Here is a 17,995-nt window from a genome sequence, read left to right as displayed (position 1 = left end):
AAGAACCACCTAAGAAAATATATCTCAGCTTATTTCCCACCATGATTTGGAGTCAGGTGACCTTTTTTTTCCAAAAGCCAGTTTAAAGTTTCTCATGCGTCTTTTTATTTATTTTGCATTTGATTTTATTGTCTGTGTAAATGAGGTGGGTTTTCTAGCACAAGTGTTGGCGTTACTGGCTTGGTTCAGAACAACTGCTTTGGGTGATTTCACCACAGCGGCTTCCTGGAGGGCGTGACCGAGAGTGTGTCTGTGAGTTTGTGTGTCTGTCTCTATATGTCTGTCTGTGATTGTAGCTATATACATTTGATGCATATTTATTTAAAATTCCAACATGACTTTCTACAGTTGATAGTGTGTTCGATACAAAAGAAGTCAGCCAGTCCCCATCCCTGTGGTCTGTAGAACCCACCACCTGACTAGGAATGGAATGGCCACAGCAGCACCTGCCATACATACTGTGGTTCAAAAAACTGTCTTTGCCGTTAACTCCTGTATGTCTCAAATTGGCCTTGTAACCTGGTTCTCGTCTCCCACATCAGAGACTTTTGGTTGAAAATGAGAAAGTAGGGACAGAATAGTCCTTCTTTCTTAGTGTTGACTCAGATTTCAGGCTATATAAGTAGTTTCCCTAGTTTTTCTGGATGTGAGAACCATTTCTCAATGATACAGCAAATACAAGCAATATATAAGAGCTGGCTGGAAATAGAGTTTTTAAATCTATGTTTGAAGACAACGTTTTCCTCCTTTGTCAAGAAATACATCCGTCTGTGCATTGTACTTTACTTATGTTTTGGTATTGCGATTAAGAAAAGAAACCCATATTTAGAAGGTACCACTTATTCTTCTTGCTCTCGTAGTTAAAAGAGTAAGTGTAGGATTTAGATTTTTTTCTTAATTTATCAGTCTAGGGAGGCAATATTGATAGGTATATTTTACATCTTGGGGTGAACACTGGTTAAAGGCTATGTTTAATGAAAGAGTGTAGAGCTCCACATTTCTAAGTCATTTCTTGGAAGAAAATAATCTTATTGCAGATGCTTTCATGATGATGTAACTGTGGTCTCAAAACACTAACCTCCGTCTACATTAATTAGAATTCTAACTCATGAAAAGTGACAGGCCTTAGACACCAAGAAAAAAAGTCACTGAATTGCAATTGTCAAGAACATTACTTAGTAGCTACTACATTAACTGATGAATAGGTGGAAATTAAAAAAAAATCAAATATATCAAAATAATATTGTACATAATACAGTGAACACATTAAATAATGTATAATTGATATTTAATGTTATATACTGTATTATATATGTTTAAAATAATTTCTTAATTTTGAGTTTGAAACTAGAAGGTCATAATAGGTAGGAATGAGAATTCTTATTTTCACATGGTGGTTTTCAGGGAAAATGCTAAGATTCCTGTTTCAAATTACTATGGCTTTATTTAATAGGCAAAGAGTTTCATTATTTTATGCTCATTGAATGTGAGGACAGAGAATTCCCACTGAAGTTGTTAGGAACTGGTATGAAAGAGAGACAAGTCTTTGATAGAGATTGTATCCTTTTGAATTCATACAAGGGATGTTGTTTTTGTTAGGTGCCATCGAGTCGATTCCGACTCATAGCGACCCTATGCACAACAGAATGAAACACTGCCTGGTCCTGTGCCATCCTCATAATTGTTGCTATGCTTGTGCCCATTGTTGCAGTCACTGTGTCAATCCATCTTGTTGAGGGTCTTTGTTTTTTTTGCCGACCTTCTACTTTACCAAGCATGATGTCGTTCTCTAGTGAGTGATCCTTCCTGATAACATGTCCAAAGCATGTGAGACATAGTCTCACTATCCTTGCTTCTGAGGAGCGTTCTGGTTGTACTTCTTCCAAGACCGATTTGTTTGTTCTTCTGGTAGTCCATGGTATATTTAGTATTCTTCTCCAACACCACAATTCAAAGGTGCCAATTCTTTTGTCTTCTTTATTCATTGTCCAGCTTTCCCATGCATACAAATGATACCATCCATTTTTAACATAAATTGATTAGCTACGATGGAAAGAGAGAATTTTCTGTTTGGAAAATTAGAAACTAATCTTTCTGTAGAAATTCCCATATAGTCTCAGTGACACACAATTATGTTTTATTGCCAGTTGTGGGGAGGTGAAGAGGTTGGCCATAAAAAGCATAAAAATATTTAAATGTTTAACAATGTCAGTATCATGTTTGAGGAGAGAATGTACCTCTGAAGAAAAGTACTTTTAACTTGGGTTCATTGATAAAACAGACTTTTTGCACGTATTTTAAACTACTTATTACAACTTAAAAATTATCAATATGTACAGGAAAATGAATCGCATTTTTTTTGAAAGTTTCTTTGCCTTTAGTTGCAAAATCTAGCAATAACCTAGTTGCTTTAGTGGATTCCAGGGATTAAAAAAAAAAAAAAAGTCGAATATAAAGTGTTTTTACTTACTAAAAAAAGGGTATTTCGTTTAAAACCTCAAATCACAAAATCATGACTAGAAAATCTTAAGATTTCCAAACAAATCGTTTGGACACGTCTTCAGGGGAAGTACGGAGGAGACACATATGATTACTACATATCTTCATTTGTATTTTAGCACCTGTGTTTGTACAGAACACTAATATGCCATTGTAAATTTCCTTTTTATTAAATAAAAAAGAAAACAAGCTCTCTACTGTTTGTACCTCTGTGAAGAGATAGCTTATCAGAGGTAAAATTTCCTACATCATTTGAAATGGAGCTTCTATATAATTCAGAATATTTTTAGTGTTTAGAATGATTCCTTACTTATTATTGTAGAATTTTTCTTGACCTCCCAGTGATATTTTCTATTTTCTTGTTAAATGCTAGGTTTTTCTATTAGTCTCAAGGTATTTATTAATATTAGTAAAATTGCCTGTCATTATAAAGCATGTGATTAAATATGTCCTAAATCACTCCCCTAATATAAGATTCAATAGACTTGTCAAAAATGTTGGTTAGATATTAAAGTTGGCTTTAAATGAGTAAATTTCTGAATCTTATGAATCTAAAATATACATACTTACTTTTGAGAGTGGAGATCACCTTTTATGAACCATTGTTATGATGGCAGGCCTACAGTTTGAACCTGACAATGCTATTGAGTTTTCTTTTTACTTTGGTTTAGTTGCACATTTCACATCCCTATTTTCGTTATTGAAATGAAATGAACTATGCTTATAAAAAGAGGCTATTTCGAACTTGCTTTGAAACTCTTAGATTTAAAAAATGTTAGCAAAATATAAAAGCAATATTTTCAATTTACACTGCCCTCTTTTTGTGAAATGAGTTTAGATCATTTGGCATCTTGCCTTACAGTATCTCTGAGAGGAAGGAAACAAGCAAGAATTATTTCCTTGAATTTACAGATGACGAAGACATGAAGACTGGGGTCCATAAGTGCTACACATTTCCTGTGGTCCTGAATTATGTGCACCAATGAATTTTTCTGCCTTTCTTCTGATTTATATAGTAAACAAGGAAGTGTACCAATGTGGGTTTAGGACTAAGAAAATTAATATAACTTGAAATATAGGTGGTCTGCAAAGCCACCTTTAGCGCTTTTAGGTTATGTCACTGCTGGCAGGTGGGAACTTTTTTTTATATGTTAGCAATTCTAGAATAAACTCAGAGACAATAAGTTTCATAGTAGGGTTGGCATGAAGCAGTTCTAAAATGGTTTGACTATTATTAATTATATGGAGTAGGGTTTTCTCACTGAAATATTCAAGTGTGTTGATGACTGAAGTAAAATAACATGTTTTGGGATACATTCCAGGAGAATGTCATAGGATATTGAATAGGAAGAAAAGTGTTGAATGAATGTCACTGTGGCTAGTATAATGTAGTACTATTAAAAAAAAAAAAAAACTGCCAAGTAACTGTGTCAGAGAACTTTAAGTTATCAATTATTATATGGAAATCTTACTGAGGGTCCTTAAAAACTGTTACCTGATGACTTTCACCCTGAACAAAGGCAGAAAGGGAAAATGATTGTCATCAGTGTGGATTTTGGAGGACCTTTGATTTTTTTTTTTTTTTTTTTGTCCCAGTCCTAGTATCTAGATGTGGAGAATGGCAAGAGTAATCATTGGGTGAGGTGCGTACCCTAGAGAGAGGAACTAAAATCAGGGTTCTTCAATTAGGAAGTAAGAAAGTTGGAAAAAAGAAGGCATGGTGGAAATCTGTAAAATAAGGAAACAAATATAGTGTAACAATGGACATTCTCACCAAATTCTAGAATAGCTGACCAAAGTAACTTTTTTTAGTATAGAAAAATGTAAAGCATATTGAAGGAAATAGAGTAAAACCTGAGTTACTCAGCTTAAATTTAGCTGTAGACCAAGAAATAACTAATAACAAACAAAAAGCAAACATGAACAGATTAAGTTGGGAGACCCTTCCAACTCTGTTCAACAGATCAAATTAAGCACACCTCAACCCATATATTAAGCATCTGCTACGTTCCAGACCCTCTTTTTGGTGCTAAGGATGCAGCAGTGACAAAAGTCAATCACTGTTCTCTTGCTAGGAGGGCCCAGATAATAAATAATCAAACCAACAGTTGTTGGGTGATACTAAGCACTATGAAGAAAAACAAAACAGAGATGTAAGGTGATAGAGTGACATTGTATGTGTGTGTATGTGCATGATATTGTATAAAGCATGATCAGGGAAGGTGAGCTTTGAGCAGAGGCCTGCAGAAAGGGGGTGAGCTTCCAGTACTCAGTCAAGTGCGCTGTGCCTATGGGGCTAGCGTTGTAGGAAGCCAGAAGAGGACAGCAGAGAGCTTGGATAGCAGGAGAGGTGGAAACATACCTGTGAAGCCATACCTGTGGAACTTGCTGCTCTAGGAACCTGTTAGATACCCACCACTGTGGAAGATGCAGGGAACGGGATTGTGAAGAGACGTTGTGTTTTTCGAAAGCCACAGAGAAGAGTTTTGAGATACAACTGGGAGAAGAGGCGTGGCCACAACAGACTTAGTTTGTGTATGCCTAGAGAAGAAAGGAAACCTATAGAAAGGAAAGGCTAAAGCAGGAAATTAAAGCAGGTAAATTGGGAAAGCTGTCAGGAAATACAGATAACCCCAATCAGAATTGTCCCTTTAGCCAAGGGCTTGATGAGACTCCATCTGTAGCTCATTAATGTAGTTTCCAGAACAGCAGTTTGGGGATGTTTGAGGATGATATGAGTAACTCTGCTCCCTTCCACAATACCAGAGTTGGGTGTGTGTCTTCTGTATCTTTCCACATCATTTGATTAGGAAGAAAAATGGTAGGAGACATGAGATTCTGAACTAGTTTCATCATAATGCTTAACTATTTTTTCCAGCAGATTGCTGGACACACTGAAATCTCAATTTCTCTTTCTCGTTCTTCCTTTCTCTTTATCAGTTTGTGTAGTTTTGTAGCTTTGTTTCAAAATTAAGAATTAACTGAGGGGAAGCCATATTTCCCCTTGCACTGTAACAAACCTAAGCCTGGATTATTGACGTTTATTCTCCACCCCAGGCCATGCTAAAGTAAAGCAACAAAAATGTTATCTAGACCCTCAATACCAAGAAGAAGAAAAAAACTGCACCCTTAAAGCAAATTTTTGCTGTGGGTTAGTAACTACTTGTTCTCATTCGATCAGTGTCATTCGTGCTATTTTATTTACTATTCTTTTTATTTTTTTAATTTCTTTTTAGTTCAGAAGATCTATTTAGCAATATTTCAGAAATTCTTTTCAATCAATATGGTTTCTTTCCTCCTCAGTTATGCCTTTAATGACATGTTTTTACCTCGTCTGATGTTTGGCCAACTGGAATCAGAATCCGCATAAGGCAGCTCTACTGTGATGACTTTGAGTTCAATAAGGAAGGAGATCTTTACAGGCAACTTTGTTCCTTTTTTTCTTAACGGGATTAAGAAGCTCAGCTCTTTAAATTCTTGCATATAACATTGACATTTCCAAGGTGTGTTTGGACCAGGGAGTTCAAAGAGAAGGAATAAAAAAGAAAAGCCAATATGACTTTGTTTTTTACCTTGCTGGAGGAACTGTTTGTGCAAATCACCTATAAGCTTATTGACCTGAATCTTTGACTCCTTGTTTTCTCTGGATTTGGCTGGAGTAGAGACACTGATGGAGCACTGATAGGGCTGATTGAACAGCCCCCAGCTTTGCTTGGCACGGACCTCCCTTTCCTTCTCCGCCACCGCCCCCTCCCTCCGCATGACATTATTGTTCCTTGGCAAACCCTCTGTTTTCCTGCATACAGTACTTCTTTTTTATTTTTTTAATTTATTTTAAAGTCATTGAAATTTTCTTATATAAGTCATCCAACAATGCAAGATGGAATGTAATTCTTTTTAGAAGATAGATATAGAGACTATAATACTGTCCTTGTATTTTCATCTCATGATATTGAAATAAAAAGAATCTTATGATGTTGTGGTACCACTTTTATAGCCATCTTAAAATTCTTCTTTGGGATAAGATTGGATTTTTTTCTTAAACTCCAGTGTTGGAAAATGAGGGAGAATTTGAAGAAAATCTGTTTTTAAAAGAGAGTAAGCACTGTCTTGGTTTTGGTGGCACCAGAAGGTATACAAATTTTGTCCATGGCCCAGTGTTCTATTTCTAAGGGTTAGATAAAGCTTTGTCTGCTCGCCCATCTCTGATCCCAGATATATATATTATCATAACAGTTCTTTGATTACAACAAAATTACAATAACTGACTTTATGTTATGTGATCATATATAGTACTTTTTTCATGTTAAGACTAAATTAACTGCTCTTTCTGTTTTCACAAACAGATTTAAACTGTGCAGCCTGCTAAAGATCTTTTGTGAGACACATTAAAACTTGACAAAATAAGTAGTTTATCTAATTATAATTTCTGAAATAATCTCATATTTCAGTAAAGTATATTTCATTGTTTTATGTGAATAAACAAGGTGTTGAGGAATATTTGCCTAAGTGTAAGTTATATAGTTATTTCATGTCAGCATCAGTGTTGTCAGTAATAAAAATGGAAAATGAGTTAAAAAGAACAGATTTTATCATTTAGAGAAATTGCTCTTTTGGTTTTATTTTTAAGATTTTTGAAAGTACAAGGTTTTTTTGACCTGTAAGATTTAATGTAGGTTTGTTGTTTTCCTTACGATACTGAAAGCCAGAACAATAGTAAGAATTTTTATTTAATCTCTTGGCATTTTATTTGTATAAAGCTAACCTCTGGATGTTAGGGAACATCAGCATGATTGACTGACTTTTTTACTTTTAATTTAGACATTGAAATAATTAATCATTCCTTTTGGCTGAGTAATGTAAAGGAGAGCTACTTATTTACAAGCCCCCTTTTTACTATTGAATATACCATGGACTGCCAGAAGAATGAACAAATCTGTCTTGGAAGAAGTATACAGCCAGAAAGCTCCTTACCAGCAAGGATGGCAAGATTTTGTCTCAGGTATTTTGGACATGTTATCAGGAAGGACCAGTCCCTGGAGAAGGACATCATACTTGGTAAAGTAGACGGTCATCAAAAAAGAGTAACACTCCTAACGAGATGGATTCGCACAATGGCTGCAACAATGGGCTCAGACATAACAACGATTGTGAGGATGGTGCAGGATCAGGCAGTGTTTCGTTCCGTTTACATGGGGTGGTTTTGAGTTGGAACCAACTCGATGGTGCCTAACAACAACAATTACTACCTTTTCCCATTGATGTATTGGGTTGAACAAAGGGCTCATGTATCTTGAAGGGGTTAATTTTGACAAATTTTTAATTATATAAATAGTTGTTTCAAATTAAAAGTCAGTTTTTTAAATTTACATTTTGCTCAAACTTTAAAAAATATGTAACAGTTCATGTTTGCCGGTAATTTACCTCTACAAACTCTTAACTTGTAACTATGAATAGCATCGGGGAAGCCGGGAAAGCTAATTTGTTTTAATCATTTGGAATTAATGTACTCAACAATCCTGTGATCACATTATGATTTGAGATAAAATGTTGGCATTCTAGAGAAAATGATCCTTTGGAAGTAGCCATGTCCTCTGTTTACTTTTTAGCCATCATAAATGATTGAAGACTAGTCTTGGTTCTGCATTTTATTTTTTAGGCTTAAATCAAGTAAGGTTTTTGAAGTTCTTAATCTTCTAATATAAATTTCATAAATTCTTGTCAGTATGTGAAATGTCTCACAATGTTTTTGTTATTTTTTAGAAGCAACAGGCAGTATTAAAGCGTTCTTCATCTGTTACCTAATGGGATAATCTTTTTCTCTGGTAGAACTAAATGTGAAACCTGTAAAGGGAACTGTAGGAAGCTGTGATATGATGAACTTAATTATAGTAATAAAGCCAGTCACTTTTGCTCTTGTACTTAAAAGGTCGAATAAAAGTAACTGAATATGTTATACCAATGAAGTAAATACTGATAACAAATGCTGATTGCTGTTTCTTATTGTAGTTCAGGAAGATTCCTGGGATTGGCATTGAGACTGTGTACCAATTATAATAATCATAATAATGGTAATAACAACTTTCATTTGCTGACTGCACTGAAAGTCAGACATCTTGCCGTAGATATATCAACTTTAATCAGTTTACCATCCAGCAGGGTAGATGCTAATTTCTCCTGTAGCTTTCAGAGGTTCAGGAACTTGGCCAAAGTCACAAAACTGCTAAATGTCAATACTGAATTAAAACTTGGGTTACTGGTACTTCATAAAACTAGAGAACTAATTTTTGTTTTCTGATGTCCATTATTATATAAATCTTAAAGAAGGAGTTGAACGCTTCTGAAGAAGGCAGGACATCTGAAGTACAAAACTCACTTTATCAAGGTATCTTTAACTTGGCATTCTCTAACATACACTTAGTAAACATGAAGGATCAGTTAAGAATAAGGGTATGTAGTATAAAAGATTTAAACAAAAAGGCTGAAGAAGTAAATAAATTAGGAGTGGATTTAAAATATATTCTCCTGGGGGGTACCTTTTTTAAAAAATACCAATATAAACAGGTTTATAGTATGTAGAGCTGGCATTTTTGATATAATAAAAGGGCTATATTAAAACTCTTTGGATTAATTATCCTTACTGGTCGCTATGAGTCGGAATCGACTTGACGGCAACAGCTTTTAACGATGGCACTGGATGCTTATGTCACCCAGTTTTGGTGGCATGAAGTCAGCCACAATTTCTCACTGCCTGTTTCTTAGGATGTTGTTTCCAGGTAGTTCCAAATAACAGCAGACACACCAAAATGTGTGCACTGGACAAAAGCCAGCAATAAATGGCTGGAATGTTGACAAATCACCAAAACTATTTGAATAGGAATTTCAGCCCAGTAGAAATGTTTGCAGAGTGAACTCTTAAAAACCATTTGACCCTGACACAAAATAAGACCAAAGAAAAAGCAGAGAAAGGAAGGAAGGAAGAGGGAAGAGGGCATTGTTTTCAGGGAAAGCTCTGGGCACTGTGCAAACTGTTCATTTTTCTGAAGGAAGTGCAGTATAGCAGATGGTAAGAGTGGAAGTGAGATAAACATAAGGACTGGAAAAGTCAGCAGCACATTCTAACAGGTTTCTGTATCAAAGATCTGGAGAAGTAGAGAGATTAGACAAGGAACTGTTCTGAAACTTGACAGTGGCTGTATCTTACGGAGTCTTATGCACAAGCAGAGATGGGAAGCGGAATTGCACAGACAGCAGGATGTGATTATATTTTTCTGACAGTGACAGGGAAAGTTTTTTTAAGGATTATTTTTGAAGATATGGATTTATCAAGGTAGAAATCTGCAGTATGGGATATAGAAAACATGTGGCCCTCCTGCCTGTTTAACAATGAGATTTGGTGTAATTTCTCTTGTTTGCCATAGAATTAGCCCAAGACACTTTATTTTGGGTCTAAGATAAGCTGTATTTATTTTTGAGCACAGATTATGGTCCAGACTAACCAATGCTGAGAACCTGTTTGTTCCTTGTTTCTGGTTGTGTACGCATGAATATGTGTGAGTGCATGAACATGACCACCCGTGTATACAGGCAGAAAGAGGAATATACAAAGGATGTTCTCATTTCTTAAAAATGCAGTAATCTGGTAAGGGAAGGAAGATGTATGCACAAGTGAGACCAGGGAATAGATAGAGGGGGTGGAGATACTGTTGAGGTTGGGCTGATTAAGGAAGCGGTGTTTATCCTCAAGCTCCTTTATTGTGGTATGCATCATTTTAGTATAGAAACTTCTAGCATGTATGTGTCTCATTTAATCTTCATGTCCTGTGTTCCTTAATCCTTTCTTAGTGGCTGACTATGAACAGGAATACCAAAATACAGCAACTTACAACAAGAAACATCTGTTTTATAAAAATATGGAGTGCTACCGAAAAGAAAAAAAAAATGGACAGGGAAAATAGCTTATGCCCTAAGAAAAACCCAGTTTAGGAAAAAAAAAGTCTGTTTTCTCTGTAATAGTGGCAGTTGTGTTGTGAACATGCTGGAGAATAGGATTATTAATAAAAGCAATTAGTTTTGATAGCTTCTGTATAATGAATAATATCTTATCTCCAGACTCTTCATTGGCAAATAAATATTAGATCAACTCTATTCACCTTCAGTTTATTTAGCAATTGCTTATTTAGATATTTTTATATCAAACAATAAAGCCAAGACAATCCTAAGTAGTGTTTGACAATTCTGAAACTTTAATGCAAATAAACTTTGTTGGTTTAGAATTCTAGGGCTAGTTTGACAATGGGTTGTGAATGAACGCCTGAGCCATTTGAGCAGTACCATTTGTTTGAGCAGCAAGGTAGTTTTGGCATTTGCCATGGTTACTACTCAAAGGCAGATTTTATATGAGGTTAATGAAGCTTAAGCTTCAGAACGCTTTGCTTGTGCAGACTCCTTCCAAGGCCCTGCATGTAAATTTGTACTCATAAATTTTTATTCTTCTTATTAAAGAAAGCTCCCCAACCTTGTATAAGCTTCAGGCCCACAATGCCTGAATCTACCCGTTTTAGTACCTAAAAGTAAATACGAATGATCTTACAGGAGATAAAAATGATCAAGGATGGTAAGGTTGGTTTCAACTTCCTGCTCTGTTGGATAACCTTGAATAAGATTCCTAAAATGTTCTTGTATTTACAGTAGATAATCTGAGTTTCCAAACCTATTATCTTTTGAGGAAACCCTGGTGGCATAGTGGTTAAGTGCTACGGCTGCTTAACCAAGAGGTCGTCAGTTCGAGTCTGCCAGGTGCTCCTTGGAAACTCTATGGTGCGGTTCTACTCTGTCCTGTAGGGCTGCTATGAGTTGGAATCAACTCGACAGCAGTGGGTTTGGTTATTTTCTTTTGAAGTTGTCTTGAGCCTTAAAAGACCACAGATAGTCATGAAAAGTCTGGTTCTGAAAGTACTGGGTTAAAACTTGAAGCAGGGAGGGAAAGAATTCCCCCCACATTTCTGAATGTCTGCAAGTTGTTATGGTTGCTATCTATGTTTTCCTTCTATTAACACCAGCAGCCAAGGAGCTCTTGTTGGCGCAGAGGGAAGAGGTGCTGTGGTAAAAAGGGTCTGAGGAGGTGTCTTGGTAATATACTTGGGATTGTCACTGGTGTTGGAAGCTAGATATGGACCTGAGTTAGAAAGGACAGGGATTACCTAGAATTTTTTGGGGGGGGGGTCACAGATGTGGAAACTTATTAGAATTAGGCTCAGTGAGAACTGCTACAAGATTCTCTAGCTTACATTTCATTATCCAGAACTTAGTCTTATGGAGCGTTACACCTTACTACAAGAAAGACTGGGAAATGTGGTCTTCATTATCATGTGGCCACATGTCTGCCTGTAAATTCTATTATTGTAGAGGATTTTCAGGTTATGGAAAGGGCATAGTTTTTGTCTTTGCTTGATTATCTGGAGTATTATTGACTCAAAAATTACGGTAAGCAATGCGTTCACCATGTATGCTTTATTCAATCTGGTAAATATTTATTGACCACCTACTATACAACAGATGTTGTGAGAGATGCTGTCAATATGGTGAGTAAACACAGGGGAAGTTCTGGCCATCTTAGAATTTATATTTTGGTGTGGAAGACACACTTAAATAATCACACAAATCATACAGGGTTGTTTAACCTAGTGAGGAAGCTCATGAAAAATGTCCTTAAGAATGTGACACTTGAGCTGGGAACTAATGCTGCATAGGCATGATCAGGTGAAAAGAAGTAATACAGTTCCAGGCAGAGGGAACTGCATGTGGTTGGCAAGAACCTGATGAGCAATGGGGGACTGTAATGTGAGTCACCCTGCAGAGATAGGCATGGGCCATAGAGACCATGAAGGACAATGATTATAAGGCTAAAGACGGGAAGGAATAAGAAGAGGAAGCATGCAAGAGAAAGACAAATATCTTAAAAGCTGGAGCCTTAAATGCAAATCTGGGCTTCCCGTAAACCATAGTGTTGTTGCTGTTGTTGTTAGGTAACATTGAGTCAGTTCCGACTCACAGCAACCCTGTGTATAGCAGAATGAAACACTGCCTTGTCCTGCACCATCCTCATGATCATTGTTATGCTTGAGTCCATTGTTACAACCACTGTATCAGTCCATCTTGTTAAAGGTCTTCCTCTCCTTTGTTGACCTCACACTTTACCAAGCATGATGTCCTTCAGGGACTGGTCCCTCCTGATAACATGTCCAAAGTATGTGAGACAAAGTTTCGCCATCCTCGCTTCTAAGGAGCATTCTGGCTGTTCTTCTTCCAAGACAGATTTATTCGTTCTTTTGGCGGTCCAGGGTATGTACAACATTCTTCGCCAACACCATAACTCAAAGGCATCAGTTTTTCTTTGGTCTTTTTTATTCATTGCCGGCCTTTCGCATTCATATAAGGCAATTGAAAACACTATGGCTTGGGTCAGGCACACCTTAGTCCTTAAAGTGACATATTTGCTTTTTAATGCTCTAAGGAAGTCTCTTGCAGCAGATTTTCCCAGTGCAATGTGTCTTTTGATTTCTTGACTGGTGCTTCCATGGGTGTTGATTGGGAATCTAGGTAAAATGAAATCCTTGACAATTTCAATCTTTTCTCCATTTATCATTGTTGGTCCAGTTCTGAGGATTTTTTATTTATGTTGTGGTGTAATTCATACGGAAGGCTGTGGTCTTTGATTTTTATCAGTAAGTGCATCAAGTTTTCTTTAAGAAAGCAAGGTTGTGTCATCTGCCTAATGCAGGTTGTTGATGAGTCTTTCTCCGATCCTGATGTCCCATTCTTCTTCCTGTGGTGTATAGTAGAGAGAAAAAACAGAAGAGTATGGTATAATCTCATTGGTTTGGTAGTAGAAAACACAGGATTTATGAGGAGAAGTAAGAGTGGCACAAACGCTAACTGAAAGATTAGCAGTTTGTGTCTAGCCAGGGACACCTCAGAAGAAAGACCTGGTGATCTAGTTCTGAAAAATTAGCCATTGAAAACTCTGCAGAGCACAGTTCTACTCTGATGGGATTGCCATGAGTTGGAACTGAGTCCATAGCAACTGGTTAACTGGTGGTTATTTGTGAGCTCTGAGTCATTCGTCACTAGGATGCTTAAACTGTGCTGTATTTAGAGCAATCAGATATGGACTGAAGTCTTTGTTAGTTCCTGTCCCATAATGTGCACTCCCCATTGGCAGCTTCCCCAGCCTTAGCATGTTGGAGGTATGGACTGAATGAAGCCCCATTTATAATGAGTAAATTAGAATGTAGTGATGAAGCACCAGAGTAATGAGCGATTGCTTATGAATTATATTCTTAAAAGAATTATGGGGGAGGTAGCCTCTCTGGAATGGATCATGTTATTAAAAGGAAGAATAAACAGTGAGATTATGTAGAAAGTGATATTCAAATATCTTCGCAAATTGATTTGGTCTTTCTGTGTAAATTAGGTTGGTTTGTTGGGGAGGGAATTTCAGAGATTGTGAGATTTGGCTTTACTCGTTGATGGTGATAATGATGATTTCTTGGAGTGAATGCTGGCCTTTTGAAGACTGAGGAATAGTTTAAAGACTGAAGGGGCAGTTGTTTCTTAATGGCAGAACAATAGATCTGTTAGTAAGTAAATTATAGTTCAGAGTATCCTCTTTATTGGGACAAAAATTACCTTATTTATCTGGAATCCTTCTCTGGATTGAAAGATATTAGTTGCTGTGAGGTAATTTTGTTTTTTTTTTTTTGAGGGGAAAAGAGAAAAAAAAGAGAGCATGAGAAAAAATAGATTTAAACATAAACTTTAAATACATTTTTGAAACATCTTTTAAAGTAGGATATCCTATTTTTCACTCTTGCTTATATATTTGACCCTTTCAGTTACTCTTTGAGTGAAATAATAAGTAAAAATTCTTGAATGACATACTGCTAAGAATTTGCCCTAACTTATGTGAAAATTTCCCTTATAACCCATATTTTCAGTGGATTAAATCCTTTTTGCATGGAAAATGAAATTGACAGCAGGAATAAGTTCAATACTGTAGAAAGAATTTATAAATCATTGTTCTTTCTTCTGGCTTATCAACACTTTAATTGTGATGTTTATATGATGCGGTGACCATAAACCTTTTCAATAATTTTTTTTCCTTACTAGCTATGATAAAATACCACAAATATAGTAGTCAGTCATTGCCTGTGGAGATTAAGTTTCTTCTCCAAATAACAGACTCAGCCCTGGAACTCTGTTATCAACCTTTTCAGGATTGTTTTCTCATCGGGGATCTGAACATTTGTAATCAAGTTAATGCTGCTTCTACTATTTTGATCTTTGAAATCTTTTATATTGTGGGATCTGACGAAGACTTTTGTCAAAATAATGACATATTAAGGAAAACTTCAAATAAGCTGTAAGGAAATCACATGCATTTTTTTAAATAATTGTTTACTGAATATGACTATCTAGAATATGGCAAAGCCCTTCATTTTAAGAATGTAGTAAGTCAAAGGGAGACTGGAGTCAGACACTATAAGAATCCATGTAATTATAATGGACCTGTTCTTCTTCAACAGTTGAAATGCTTAGATTTCCCTTTAGGTATTGACATAAAGGTGTACCAATTGCATAATTTTGTTTTTGTGTCCAGAGATACAACCATGTCTGTAATTTGGCAGCGCAGAGTAAATTTAACACGACACTTTTGTTTGGATAATCCGTAACCAAACAATTGTTTTAAACCAAACAAGACTGTAAGGCTATTAGGCAAAGCAAACACAACCTGCATCCTAAAGTTAAATGTTCTCTCCCTTCAATATGAGCTGCAGTTTTCTGTTTTTGACTGTTACAGTCCTTTAACCAAAGCTATCTTGTCTGATGATAAAACCATAAGTGTATGAAGCTCACACATTTTTCATCTCTTTTATGACCTTATCTTTCATGAGCGGCTGCTGTGAAGGTATCCTAACTATAGGAAGCACCTGGAAAACATATGTGATATCTATTCTCTGATAAGCAGTTGTGAACAAGAAAGTAGATCTGTCACTTCTTAACTGTTCATTGTTAAAAAATACTTTGATGATTTAGCTGATTGCAAAATACATTATAGGGATGACTAACAGCTACAGTGACACTTCTAGTCAAGAAAGTTCAATAGTTATATTGTACAAGAATTTCTGTAAGAGGTTAATATTGATAGGAACTACATGGATTAAAAGAGCAGCGTTGAGAAAGGCTGCTTGCATGACTGCTTTCAAACACTGCTGCTATTTTGTGTTGAAAAAGTGACTGTCTCAGAATGTGGCAAATCTTTAATTTCTACAGGAGTGTTTAACTTTCAGTGAAAAGATGTTTGTTTGCATTTCTGAAATTATTTTTTTGCCTGGCAAGTAGAGCCACTGCATTTACTGCTTTGCCAACAATAGCTAATACGGTATTTAAAGATTCTGTTTCGTATGTTCCAAAGGCTATATTCTAGTGCATTTCCCAAGTCATTTGTGTTGTGCATTATATTGCTCAATAACACCTTCAATTTTCTCCTATAGGGCTCTCATTGATTCTGAAAACTAGACTAAACAAAATGGAAGGGCCCACAAAATATTTTTTAAAAGAGCAACAAAGGAGTTTAGTCTTGCAATGGAAAACCATTAACTCCATGACCATACCTTTAGAAATATTATAGATTCTGTTACTGCTTGGCATTTATTCTGTTTCATCATTTTATGAATTGGTCTCTGGGTATATATAGTGAGTATGCCATTTAATATGTTTGTGCTTTGATGAAATTACACTGCAATTTCTGTTTAAAAGTATGTGAATAAAGAATTTAGCAAGTAAGTGAATCCACGTCAAATACATGCATTTCTGGCTCTTTTTGTGTTTCTCTTCCTAGCATCCTTTTCTCTCTTCCTCTTCTCTCCCTACCAACAAAGCTTTTGAAACAGTATCTTAACAAACTTGTCATTATTATTTTAGCATTAATTATTTATGCCATCTTTTGTAAGCTACTCGAGAATGCTGATTTCAAACATATGGTAATCAGAAAGGGATAGAAGCTTAAAAAAAAAAAAAAGACTATCAATAAAGTTAATTCCATTCAAGTCAAGAAGCTAGAATTGGGTTAATATCAAAACGAAGTTCTACTTTTAAAGTTTCCATGAGACTAAATATATTGAAAGGAAAGAAGGATGACTGTATCATGAGGGAAAAAATAATGTTTCTTGAAAGTAGATCAGAGATTTTATACTTGATTAAGCTATTTTTGAAACATTTCATTTTCCTTTAGTAAAAAGATTAATGAATTAGGTAAAAACATTACCATAAAAATGACAACCAGTTTTCTGAGGTAAAGTTAGAAGATGAAAGGTCTAAAAGTTAAAAATGTGATATAATTTTAGTTATTAAATGGAAATCATGTGCTGAAAGCAATTAATTAGCAAATGTAATGATACTGCAGTAGGCTATGGTAAAAAAGAATGAAACAAAAACCTAATTCTCCACCTGCTCAGTGAGCAAGGTTATTGATTAGTCTATGTATAGTTGATTTTGCAGAGTGCCAAATAAAATAGTAAATCTTAGAAAAAAATAATTACTTTAAGGATTAAATTTATTAAACATTTAATTTTTTAATATGTAAGCATAACGAAGAAACAGGATTTATATATGATGAAGAGAAAGCAGCTATCAGATCACATCCTGTTATCTTTGTTGCCTGACATCCAATATGCTTTAATTGTAATATCCTAGTAATAATAATATCCTAGTAGGTTAAGAGCATGGTCTGTGGAAGTCAAACTAACTTGGGATAAAATCTTGTAGCAGTGCACCTGGGCAAGTTTTCACATCTCTGCCTCTTGGTTTCCTCTTCAGAAGAAAAAAAAACTGGGGTACCTAGTGTCGTGGATTGAATTGTGTCCCCCCAAAATAGGTGTCAGCTTGGTTAAGCTATGATTCCCAGTATTGCGTGGTTGTCCTCCATTTTGTGATTGTAATTTTATGTTAAGAGGATTAGGGTGGGATTATAACGCCCTTACCCAGGTCATATCACTGATCTAATACAAAGGGAGTTTCCCTGGGTTGTGGCCTGCACCACCTTTTCTCTCTCAAGAGATGAAAAGGAAAGGGAAGCTAGCAGAGAGAGGGGACTGCATACCACCAAGAAAGCACTGCTGGGAGCAGAGCGTGTCCTTTGGGCCCTGGGTCCCTGCATGGAGAAGCACCTAGTCTGGGGGAAGATTGATGAGGAAGGCTGACAGAGAAAGCCTTCCCCTGGAACTGATGCCCTGAATTTGGACTTCTAGCCTACCAAAAACACCAAAAAAACCCGTTGCTGTAGAGTTGATTCCGACTCATAGCCACCCTATAGGAACGAGTACAACTGTCCCATACAGTTTCCAAGGAGCACGTGGTAGATTCGAGGTGCTGACCTTTTGGTTAGCAGCTGTAGCACCTAAGTACTATGCCACCAGAGTTTCGTCTAGCCTAC

At 36.1% G+C, this 17,995-nt stretch overlaps 1 protein-coding gene across 2 annotated transcripts in view; it reads left to right on the top strand.

The window, feature by feature from the left end:
* ZFPM2 (zinc finger protein, FOG family member 2) overlaps nt 1-17,995 on the top strand; it is a 530,635-nt gene that overhangs the window by 119,273 nt on the left and 393,367 nt on the right. The window lies entirely within an intron of this gene.

Source organism: Elephas maximus, chromosome 15 (assembly GCF_024166365.1).
Source record: "Elephas maximus indicus isolate mEleMax1 chromosome 15, mEleMax1 primary haplotype, whole genome shotgun sequence".
NCBI lineage: Eukaryota > Metazoa > Chordata > Mammalia > Proboscidea > Elephantidae > Elephas > Elephas maximus.
This window is presented reverse-complemented; position numbering and strand designations above follow the sequence as displayed.